At 35.2% G+C, this 12451-nt stretch overlaps 1 protein-coding gene across 5 annotated transcripts in view; it reads right to left on the bottom strand.

Moving 5' to 3' along the window:
* LOC124373301 (sodium/potassium-transporting ATPase subunit alpha) overlaps positions 1-12451 on the bottom strand; it is a 254626-nt gene that overhangs the window by 192529 nt on the left and 49646 nt on the right. The window lies entirely within an intron of this gene.

The following is a 12451-nucleotide window of genomic DNA, read 5'->3' as shown; positions in this document are numbered from 1 at the left end:
CCAGCCCATAAAGAGATTTAACTAATTCTTACTCAGAACTTGTATTATTTCAAGTAGTAGGCCTGCTGATGTATGTTTAATAGAAACAGTTTATAGTAACTCTATAATTTATTAATAGTTGTTCAAATACGCTTCTTTCTCTCCGTTGGCAGCTACAGGGGTTTGACTGATTTAGGGTTTTACTTAATTGTAGCAGAGTTCAACATTCCAAACTAAATACTAGCATGATGTATGTGGAAGTACTCCTTCCATAGAATTTGGCGTGACACAATTATAAATTCACACGACCAAACACCCAGTTCTCCACAAGCCATCCACAAGCATAAATCGCCATAAAGTGCAACCGAATCCGGACTTGGTTAAAAATACTCGAGTAAACTTTCCACATCACTTTATAAACTACCTGTGGAAACCTCTAACTATAGCCCGGAGGTACAGGTAGTATTCGTGTACGCGTAAGATACTGTTATTAAAACACAAATAAAATACGCGGTAGATATTGTTCCTTGGGTTTGCAATTTAAGATATCTTCACGTCTGTTATTTGCGTTAATTCCAAGGTTCCATTTCAATTATTATTCGTATCTTAAAGAAAAAGGAGATCTTAAAAGCAAACAATGCTACAAGATTTCTATTTTCTATTATGGATCTTTGGGGTTTTAATTAAGTGCAGGAATTTCCAAGAAAGCATCTCGTTTATCCAAACAGAATCACCATAATTGGCTTACAATTTCAACAATCACGGTTTACCATACTTATATACAAATACTATTTAAAAGAACTGATAATCTGTTGATAAAATTACGTTTCATACTACAAAAACACTTCAGTCCAGCTCCCGCATTGAAGTGCGGAACAATGGTAACCAGTCGCGTCAGTGAAGTTCTCGGGAAACAAAGACCAACAGAGACACAAGGCGCCGCGCCGCCAACTCACGGAGACTGGGACTTGTATGGCTGAAACATCCTGCCTTATTGACTGATCTTAAAACATACATTGTCTCCGTACCACAGAATAATTCTAATACATTGCATTTGAACCAATTTAGAATTAGCAGATTTCTGCTAGGCCAAACTTATTCATGGCCGTTGAAACCTATGCCACTAGACACGAAAGTGGTGGACGGTGGTATTTCTACATATAACAAACAAAATACGAACCTTATATAGTGTATTTAACATTAATGGTTTGAGAAAAATAAACACAACGTAATATAAATAAATATTTATTTATTTATATTAAATAAATAAATAAAAAAAAAAATCCCGGCGGAGCAAGTACTTTTTGCGATTCAATGTTTATTGAAATTAAATAAATATATATATATATATATATATATATATCTTATATCAACAATGTATTGTTTATTAAATATTGCAGGTCAATATGAATATGCTACGAGCACTACAGCAGTATATAACGTTTAACACAGTTCAACTAAGAAAATTTATTTGGTAAAAACGACATTTCTGCGATTATTGAAGATAGTTTATCACCAGACCATTAGTGCAATCTGAGGGTCAAACGTTAACAACCGGTGTGTCGGTGTGTCGTAGTACACACATTAGTGAATACACTCCATCGATTTTACTTTAACTTCTTATTTAGGAAAATCGAAGACTTACTACAAGAGTTATTCACGCAAACAAAGATCATATATGTTACAGATAAAATGGCTATTAATAAAACATTAACCTAATCTCAAGGTGACGACGAGCAACAATAATGTAACACGAGCCGACACAAAGAACACAAAAACAAGGCAAGGCCAAGAAACCGCGGACAGAAGAGTAAGGTAACGTGTTTCACACCGAATTCCAACTATATATATACGTGTATGTCGCCGATGTGTAAGATTGTGTTGAGATCAAGGCAAGATCCTGTATAAGAGAGGTCACAGACTAGTTGAGCCCATTCCTACGGTCCATGCCGAACCCCAGGGACGCCATAAACAGACAACGCCTAGTCGTGATCCCGTAAGTCGTCGGTGTGCAAGATTGTGTTGAGATCAAGGCAAGATCCTGTATAAGAGAGGTCACAGACTAGTTGAGCCCATTCCTACGGTCCATGCCGAACCCCAGGGACGCCATAAACAGACAACGCCTAGTCGTGATCCCGTAAGTCGTCGGTGTGCAAGATTGTGTTGAGATCAAGGCAAGATCCTGTATAAGAGAGGTCACAGACTAGTTGAGCCCATTCCTACGGTCCATGCCGAACCCCAGGGACGCCATAAACAGACAACGCCTAGTCGTGATCCCGTAAGTCGTCGGTGTGCAAGATTGTGTTGAGATCAAGGCAAGATCCTGTATAAGAGAGGTCACAGACTAGTTGAGCCCATTCCTACGGTCCATGCCGAACCCCAGGGACGCCATAAACAGACAACGCCTAGTCGTAATCCCGTAAGTCGTCGGTGTGTAAGATTGTGTTGAGATCAAGGCAAAACCCTGCCTATGAGAAGCCACAGACTATTTTTGCCCATTCTAGCAGTCCATTTCCAACCCCAGAGACGCCCATATGCAGACTACACCTTGACGTGATCCAGTATGCTGCCGATGTGTAAGATTGTGTTGAAATCAAGGCAAAACCCTGCCTAAGAGAGGTTACAGACTAGTTGTGCCCATTCTAGCAGTCCATTCCCAACCCCACAGACACCCATATGCAGACTACACCTAGTCGTGACCCCGTATGTCGCCGGTGTGTCAGGATGCGTTGAGATCAAGGGTAGACCCTGCCTGGGAGAGGTCGCAAGTTAGTTGTACCCGTTCCAACGGTCCATTCAATACCCCAAAGACGCCCATGTACAGAGTACACCTTGCCGTAGCCGAGCATGTATGAATGTACCTTCGGTGTTGTGTAAGGTTGTGCGGCAGCCTGGATCGATCTGCCCGGGCCTGGGCCAGTCCACTCCCGGGGGTGTTCCACCCACCGACTCTACCATACCATACCATCGCCACCACAATTACTCTACTTCAATGTTATTCCGATACCATCGTGGCACGACACACAGCAGTCACCCAGTCTACTCCGTTAACACTAAAATCGATGTCAGTTCCGACACACGTCCCCAAAACGTTTTGTAGCCGACAGCCGTGTTTCGGTCTAAAGTTATAACATATATTTGCGTATAAAACTTATTCAACTAATTGTCAACACCGACACTGCTGTGGTTAAATATAAGTATGAGTTCAATTAGTGACAATGGAGGCTAAAATCGGGTTTTTGTGAATTTTATGCATTTCAATGCACGTAGGAAAAAATAGACTAAACAGCACGTGTAGAACCCATTGAATATTTGGCAATTAGTATTCAATCATGAATAGAAAATAACCGAGTTTAATTAAACACCTTCTATTATTCAGTTCAATAATATTACAACACTCAATAGTACTTTTTATTAAAAAGGTCAGCAGCGAGTTAAACGACATACCTTTTCGTTTGCTATTATATATCTAGCAACGCCAGTGATTATATTACAAACAATAATGTATTAGTGATAAATAATAATGCGGTATTATTGTGCTATTTTTGTCCTTAGTGTATTTTAGGGGTAGGACTATTTTGAATTGAAAACATACGCATCCCTCCAACGAGAATTCAATTATTTCATACGTCTCTGTACTTGACAGGAACTGATTCCAATACCTTCGCCTTAAAAAAGGAAATAGTTGAAATATATTACGTATTTAAGATTATCACCGCTAAATTTATACATTAATTATGAATTTTATACTTATAAACTGTGTTATATTTGAGCTGTATTTTCTGTGACATACTTTTACTACACTGTAATAATGACTGTATCAATAATCTAAAACTAAATTTACGAGCATCAAGTTATATATTTTACCTAACGACAAACATGTCATGCTAATTTGTAATGCAGTTAATCACATTCATGATTACACGATTAATTACATCACATTTTACAAATTGGTTCTAAGGTTTCTTGATCATAATTGAAACACACAAATACATTTATAGTTTATTTCTGTAGTGAATTTCTCAGCTCAAATTCACAACTGAAAGCTTACTTTATTGCTATTTTAATTGGTTGGCCAAAACCACTGATAGAATTATTGTGTTTACAAGACTCCGCAATAAATAATTTTTAATTGAGATACGAGTAATTTCGAACCCCTAATATGTCATTTCTTTTTGAAAATAATTGCTTATAACTAGTTATATAGCGCTACAGGTAGAAGTTTCATTTATACACTCCTAGGCACACTATTGCTTATTCTTCACCTGTAATTCACAACAAAGAAATACAGTCAACAAATCTTAAAAGGTGTAATTGGTATACAGGGCGAGCCATTTTGAAAATCAATGTATTTAAGAAAATAAATCGTCACATTAAACCTCCGTATTCTGGGCTCTGTACATTTATATAATTGTAATAATATAATTCATTAAACGGTGGTTATATCATCTTACGTTCATATCAAAAGAAATATTTAAATCTCAATTAAGGCATTTTCCTGCCCATTACTCAGTTGTATGTTACAAGCAGCCTATGCAGATATGCAATATGTTGGCATCCGGAAGCAATAAATGTCAATAATAGGACATGCGGATTTGTATCATACCTAAGCAAATTGGGAAAGACTGAAAACCCTAATATAAATGAAACTAAATATATTCAGTACATTTCAGTAAAGTAGTGTGAGTGCTATCAGCGAGCAGGAGGGTGCAGCAGCCGCAGTGCGTCCGCCCATCAGCAGACAGCAGACGTCAGCACGCGGCTCTGCACATTGCTGCCAATTAATTATGAAATCTCACCAAACTGGGGTTAGTATTGCACCTGCCTCTCATCGAGAGCATAGCGCAATTCATTACATTAAAGGGTTTAGTACTTAAATAGAACATCACCCATTTCAAACCTACTTAAAAATGATGTTTTAACTTATAAGTTATAGATATATCGGTAATAAAAGTCTCAACACTTTTCTAGATGTATATAATACGTGTTAACAGTTTCGTACCAAAAGCTTCTGGTGCACTTACTTCGACGTGTCGTTTAAATTATTTGTTAAGAATGATGGTTGTCCAACATTTTTCAGAATAGCACCTGATAATCTCTATTAACAGCTAGAATGGCAACTATAGAACAAGGCAGAGGAATACACCACACCACGTGTCGCGTAACAAGCTTTCGCTGAGATAGCACGCAAACTTTCAAGTCATTATAGCTCATTTCATTAGGCTACATGTTTTACTATGTCAAATGTTAAAATATCATATGATTTTACCGTATGATTTTTATCTAAATCTGTTTACAAACGTTATTTGTTCTGCAATATTTTCGTTGCCATCACGGTTATCCACAAGACCAATGTAACATGTTGGCTAACGTTTAGCAAATCCAATGATGTGACATGCACCATCACCGAACTCTAGGTTGCTTATGCTAGATGCAAAATTATATTACAAGTCAATTCGGTCTCGAGATACCGTGCGGACAAACAGACAGAAAATAACGTTGTTACCGCCCCTCGAGCGATATGCTTTGTTGACACTCAGCCAACAAGACATGACTTTAAAATTTATTCGGTAAGTCACAAAAAGATAATAAAATAAGAGTCCGATTATTTACTTAGGTATTTCACCTTTTTATTGAATGTAAAATGTGAACGGTACATTAAAACTGTTGAGCCAGTTCTGGATATTTATTAGGAAAATTGTTATTGCAGCAGTAAATAGACATTTAACCCATCGCGGATCTAAGTCTAAGACAGTATGGTTGACTGATGATACACTGAACACAAGCTAGTAGTTGCAGCATTCTCGCTACAAACCCTGAAACGAATGATGAGACACACTTATAAAACAGGGAGAAGTAAGTGAGAAACCTTTGGACAAATTAAAAAAAATAATAATTTTCATAATAAATTTTTAAATCCCGTTTCCAAAACTATCCTCATCAAATATGACGAAAAGGTATGTACATGGTCTGCCGGAATTCAACGGACGGCCTTGTATTGACGTGGGAGTCGGAATTTAAGCCTACAGTGTAGGGGAAATGGCCTTGAGCAAACAGCTCATCCAAAATGTAAACATTTGAGATCACTTTTTAGCGCCAAACCATCGGAATCCCAGACAGTCTTACACTTCACACACATAGAGGTGGATTTTAACTTATATGGTGAGACTTTACAGTCAAAAAGAGTAAACGAATAACACAGAAGAAATTATAGACAGTAAAATAACTTTGAACAGGTTATTTGTTGAACATTTTCAAGAAAAATCAGCGAAACTGTAAATAAACTCTTGCCGAAACCGACGTTAGTTTATTATACAGGACATAGAAATTAAATTTGGTTTACATCTGAAAGAAAAATATGTAGTAGATATACTATTTTTATATTAAAACCTTACATTAACAGATTGAATACCGTTACTGTTTTTAAGTATATTAACTTTAACTAGAGCTAAACTAAAGATAAGTTTTAAAAACCTATGCCGTCTGCCTGAATACCACACTCGCCAAACCGCGGTCAAAATGTGGTTCAATACAAACCGCAGGAAACCGCCTCTTCGCCACGACCCGACCCACCGCATAACAACTTTAATATGCTTGCCTGAATCGTTCTGCAAGTTTCATTGAAATAGATAGTTTAATGTGCATAGAAAAAGACAAATATACATTTTTCAAACCATCTATAGAGATACTTATTTAATTTATATTTACTACACAAGAACACAAATAACTTCACAATGGTTAAACGATTGTACAGTGCATAACGAAGAGAATGATGGATGAGGCATATTATATATTTTATTTGTTTTGACATGTTTAGGAGTTTGGTAAAATATGTTTAACTCTAACAAAGAGTATCACGCCTTGCAAAAAAGCGTAAAATAATTGAGTGCAATGCGAAAATGAAATGTAATTTTTTGAGTTCGTATTAAAATCGAGGACCCTATAAAATTGTACCCATGTGCGGCTATATACATCCAAACCCCATTTTTATCCCATAACGCTAAATCTAATCAATCTAATATTTAACTTGGGATGGGAAAGAATAATTCTTGTTTAAATCTAAGAAAAGTTGAAATAAGATATAAAGCAAAATACTATTTTAAACATATATAGAGGGAAAGTACAAAGTTTACAGAACACAGTATTCTTTTTCTACACACGAAAGCCATTCTTTACAGTACCACACTAATTTGATACTTGGATGAGGAAACTAGGATGGCAAGTATTTTTACAATTTTATTTTTTATCAATTGCTATGCCCCAAAATTTAGTCACAGGAACAAAAAGGGAAATTTAAAGGGAAATTGAAAGCTTACTTGCAATGTATAACAAAACAAGACCAGTTTTTTTTATGTAATCGATAGTTCAATTATTATAAGATAGGATTGATTTTTTTATTTTCAGTAGCATGTTTTGGTATGGGTCGAAATTGGAAGATAGTGAAAGAACTAAATGTACCACATGATATAATCTTTCAATTTTATATAAATTCTTTTATATTGTAACGCTCAAAACCAAACCGTCGATCATCAAAATTATAGTTATATAAACGTTTGGCAACAAGATAAAGAGACTGAAAATGAACATTTACCATTTCGAAAATAAAAAAAATTAGAAAATTCAACAGTGAGGGACTCAACATTGGACATGATGATTGAAAAATAATATTATTGAAATTGTAGAGTTTATCAATTTCAATTGGTGAGAAAATAAAATTGTTGCTTTAAGAACGCGAATGGCGATGGGTTTCTCCAGAAATAGAATAAATATTTTCTGCTATGGTCATACACTAGACTAAACATAAATATCATACATATTTTGTGAGCCTTTGTGAAAAAGATATCACGTGAACAAGACTATGTGATGCGATACAGGAATGAGTGGTCTAGATCTTTACATAGCATCTTATATAAAAATAGTTTCTGAGATAGGAAGGGATCGTCTTTCAAGAGTACCTGATGATATCCTTTAATGACAGACATGACACTTTACGCGTAAGTCTAAGAACTAAGACGGTTTTTGATGACTTATTTTGTAAAATCACCAATTCAGCACAGACTAAGTATAGGCGTAATTCTGCAGTCATCGTCACAGTACTCCTCCTCTATTATAAACACCCCAGGTTGTAGTTACTCCCTTCACAGCTTTACTTATGTACGGGTTGTCACAGTACAACGTACAGCACGTGTTAGATCCGACACCCTTGTACATCTAAGAAACAAAAATAAGTTTTTTCCTTCTAAATTCTGTTCAACATTATATGTCTTCAGTTTTCACACACCTTGTGTCAACTCACTAGTGAAATGGGACCGCTCGTATTATACTAGTGCTGCTATAAAGGACCCAGTTTGTCGTTCTCCAAAATTACCGTTATTCTACGATTAACGGCAAACGTAAAAGTTAATATTACGAGTACTTCTAATTTTTTTAACCAAGCCTTATATTGTAACCGAACTAACTAGGTACTTGTGTTAACAAACATTCATATTGACTATGCCATTTGAAAACCTTTGATCTGACAGAATATTAAACCGTGCATGCGATTCTAATAGGACTCAATATTCGGAACTTCATTAGTTTAATTACTACAGTGCAGGACAGCGTACAGCGTACAGCTACAGACCAGGCAGTGATATACCCGGTTAGAATCCAATTAGCTTATAGGCCCTATACACCCTTTCATCCTCACCTTGCTTGGAGCTCGTCGTTCGTCGGTTGGCCGGGGAAATCGTTATCCGATTACCAACTCTAATCTCTGTTTAAATACAGTATTTCTATTTAATTTCACTTCGTCAGTGTCAGACCGCCAGGCTCGAGGTCTTATATACCTCCTCAAATAACATAATTATCTATCGAAAACGATAAATTACTTCATAGGGCCCTGCGTTAGGCAACGTTAATGGTAAAGGATTTCTTCAGTTAAGTTAAAAAGTGAAAGTAGTTGTTACGAGCTTGTTTCTAATAGTTAACCGTGCTCCGAATGTATTATATTGAGAGTACGTATATGATTTTTTTGAAATCAGTACTCTCTACCACAGGTATCACAAAGTGCCATCTCAAGACTATATTTGATATTTTGCTTCTAGTTGTATGGCCGCCAAGACGTAACGTATCTAGTTACCACTCGCCTCGCACATCATGAAGCTTAGATTGGTTCAATGTAGCATTATTTACTATCATTACGAAATCCTTGTACCCATTGAATCAGTATAAGGTTTCCACAACTTACCGGTATATAAATATTAAGATTATTGAAAAAATAAACTTATCTGTAGACCAATAAGACCCGATATACCGTAATCCGGCGAATGAGGAATAGAAGGCAACAAGACAGAAGAGACGATGTTACGGGGCGGCTGTTTGGTGTGGTGGGAGGGGAGGGGGTGTTGCAGGACATGCCCACTCGATATTAAGCCTGTCCGTCCATCTCGACAGCTGACATACTCTGGTATCGACGAGTGTACAGACTGTGTAGTGCGAGAAACCCCCCCCCCCCCCAACTTCACCACAGGTCTTAGTGTGAGCTCGAGTGATAAACACGTGACCTTTCACGCTTCCACCGAACACGGAAAACAGATTAATTAACCAACACTCTTCAGGCTTCGGAGTGGATTTGTCCGTTACTATTCCCCGTTAAGTAAATTTAACACTTCCCATCTACTTTAGCAACTTATTCTAAACAGGCGTGTTAAGCGAATATTATGAAGGTTTATATTTAAAAAATTATCTAAAGGTATTTCGTAAATTAAGAATACTTAATGCAAATATCGTATTTTTTTCAGGCAGCAATCTAAAGTTATAATAAACACATTCGATAAAATATTTAATTACGATACACAATATCGTTAAAAAATAACCTTAACAGAATAAAAATATTTAAGATCAATTGAATTTACATAACAACAATCCCAAGTTAACTTTTAATATCGAAAGTTCACCTAATCGAGAGATAAACGAGATTTCTAATTTCGCAACGTTAGAAGACAAAATACAATAAATATAAATACTGTGCAGATGGCAGAATATCCCATATTTAATTAAATAAAACAAGTTTCTCAATATACATTCATATTCTTAATAATTGGGAGTTAAATATGCAGGGAAGGTACGGATATTAATTTTTCAACAATATGCATATACCTATTATCATTATACAATGCTACATTACTATGCAATGTATGAGCGTGCTTAAAAATACCTATTTCAAAATGACTCAATCTGCTAAAAATACGACCATCTAATTTTCAAAGACAATTCATATTTTGGAATATTGCAATATTATTCCGAAGGTCAAATTTGTTTATGTAAAGGAGGAGATTAGCATTTTGTCCATTGGCCGACACCCATTTATCACATTTATTAAAACATACCCGACAGAGTTTCCAATCGTCGACTCAGGGAAGTACGGAACATTATAAAGTATGTAATGACGTTTGGTTGTGAAATTGCAATTACAACAGAAACTTCATACAAATTTCCAACAAAGACATGTTCCACAATCTCCAGCTAAAGAAAAGATAAAAATCGTATAATTAGGGTTCGGTAACGAAAATACATTTTATTCAGAGTGGTGCAATCGAATACGGAATTTTCAAGAAAACAATAATTTAATTTCTTAAAAATCCCTTAAAAATATGTATTTTTTATTAAATTATATTGCATTTCAAAATGGCATTCATCTACAAATCAAGATCATATCTTCAGCAGTTTTTATGTGGGCCTGATTAAAGAATAGCCTAAATTACCTACTTTAAATTACTGTAAATTCACGTGCAGTAATAGAAAAAGATTTGTTACTGAGTTTTATATTCAAGGGAGTTATTTTAAAAGGCTGTTAATTTTGGGAAAAAATACATTTTCCTAACTTAAAATCGATTACACAATTATTTAATTTAACAAGGAAATCCGACAAATTGTACGAACATGGGATACAAAGAAGCTACAATAGTTATTGTACAACAATATATCAATCCTCCCAGACTGAACGTTTTTGTGTCATATATATATATTGTCCCTTAATTGCACAGAACATTCTAAAAGAAAATTACATACCTAACTGGACATGATTGAAAAGTATTTTATATCAGAACGAGACACCAACATAGCGGACTATGTTTTTAACACACATCTATCGCGTGGAAGCTGATTACCTAACTTTATATTTCGTACTTATAATATTATATAACACTTCTTGGCAAATTTCACAATGAACAGTGTCATGTCACTTGATACAATCATGATTATACAAATGCCGCTAACCGTGTTTGCAATGGGTTTATTTCTTCGGACCAGAGAATAATAAACAAATGTTTGAAGCAGATGCTCTCGTTGAGAAAGAACTCGGTCGTGAAGCCAATCTTTTTTCCGATCGAAATTTCCAAGGCCAAAAGAAAGACAAAATCCCGGCATTTTGTATTCTGTCGAAGTGGTTGAGTAGACAAGGTTTACAATTTCAGTGTTTACGTATTACGAATTATACTATTCAATAAACAATAACATAACATTAAGCTGTGAAACATCTCCATTAATCTGATATACAGTTTGTATTCTGTCGAAGTGGTTGAGTAGACAAGGTAGAGTTTTGTATTGCAAGTTTATAATTTCAGTGTTTACGTATTACGAATTACTATTCAATAAACAATAACATAACATTAAGCTGTGAAACACCTCCATTAATCTGATATACAGTTTGTATTCTGTCGAAGTGGTTGAGTAGACAAGGTAGAGTTTTGTATTGCAAGTTTATAATTTCAGTGTTTACGTATTACGAATTACTATTCAATAAACAATAACATAACATTAAGCTGTGAAACATCTCCATTAATCTGATATACAGTTTGTATTCTGTCGAAGTGGTTGAGTAGACAAGGTAGAGTTTTGTATTGCAAGTTTATAATTTCAGTGTTTACGTATTACGAATTACTATTCAATAAACAATAACATAACATTAATCTGTGAAACATCTCCATTAATCTGATATACAGTTTGTATTCTGTCGAAGTGGTTGAGTAGACAAGGTAGAGTTTTGTATTGCAAGTTTATAATTTCAGTGTTTACAAATTACGAATTACTATTCAATAAACAATAACATAACATTAAGCTGTGAAACATCTCCATTAATCTGATATACAGTTTGTATTCTGTCGAAGTGGTTGAGTAGACAAGGTAGAGTTTTGTATTGCAAGTTTATAATTTCAGTGTTTACAAATTACGAATTACTATTCAATAAACAATAACATAACATTAAGCTGTGAAACACCTCCATTAATCTGATATACAGTTTGTATTCTGTCGAAGTGGTTGAGTAGACAAGGTAGAGTTTTGTATTGCAAGTTTATAATTTCAGTGTTTACGTATTACGAATTACTATTCAATAAACAATAACATAACATTAAGCTGTGAAACACCTCCATTAATCTGATATACAGTTTGTATTCTGTCGAAGTGGTTGAGTAGACAAGGTAGAGTTTTG

The sequence above is a fragment of the Homalodisca vitripennis genome, chromosome 1 (genome assembly GCF_021130785.1).
Source record: "Homalodisca vitripennis isolate AUS2020 chromosome 1, UT_GWSS_2.1, whole genome shotgun sequence".
Lineage (NCBI taxonomy): Eukaryota > Metazoa > Arthropoda > Insecta > Hemiptera > Cicadellidae > Homalodisca > Homalodisca vitripennis.
The sequence above is the reverse complement of the archived record's forward strand: the minus strand, read 5'-3'. Positions and strand labels throughout refer to the sequence as shown.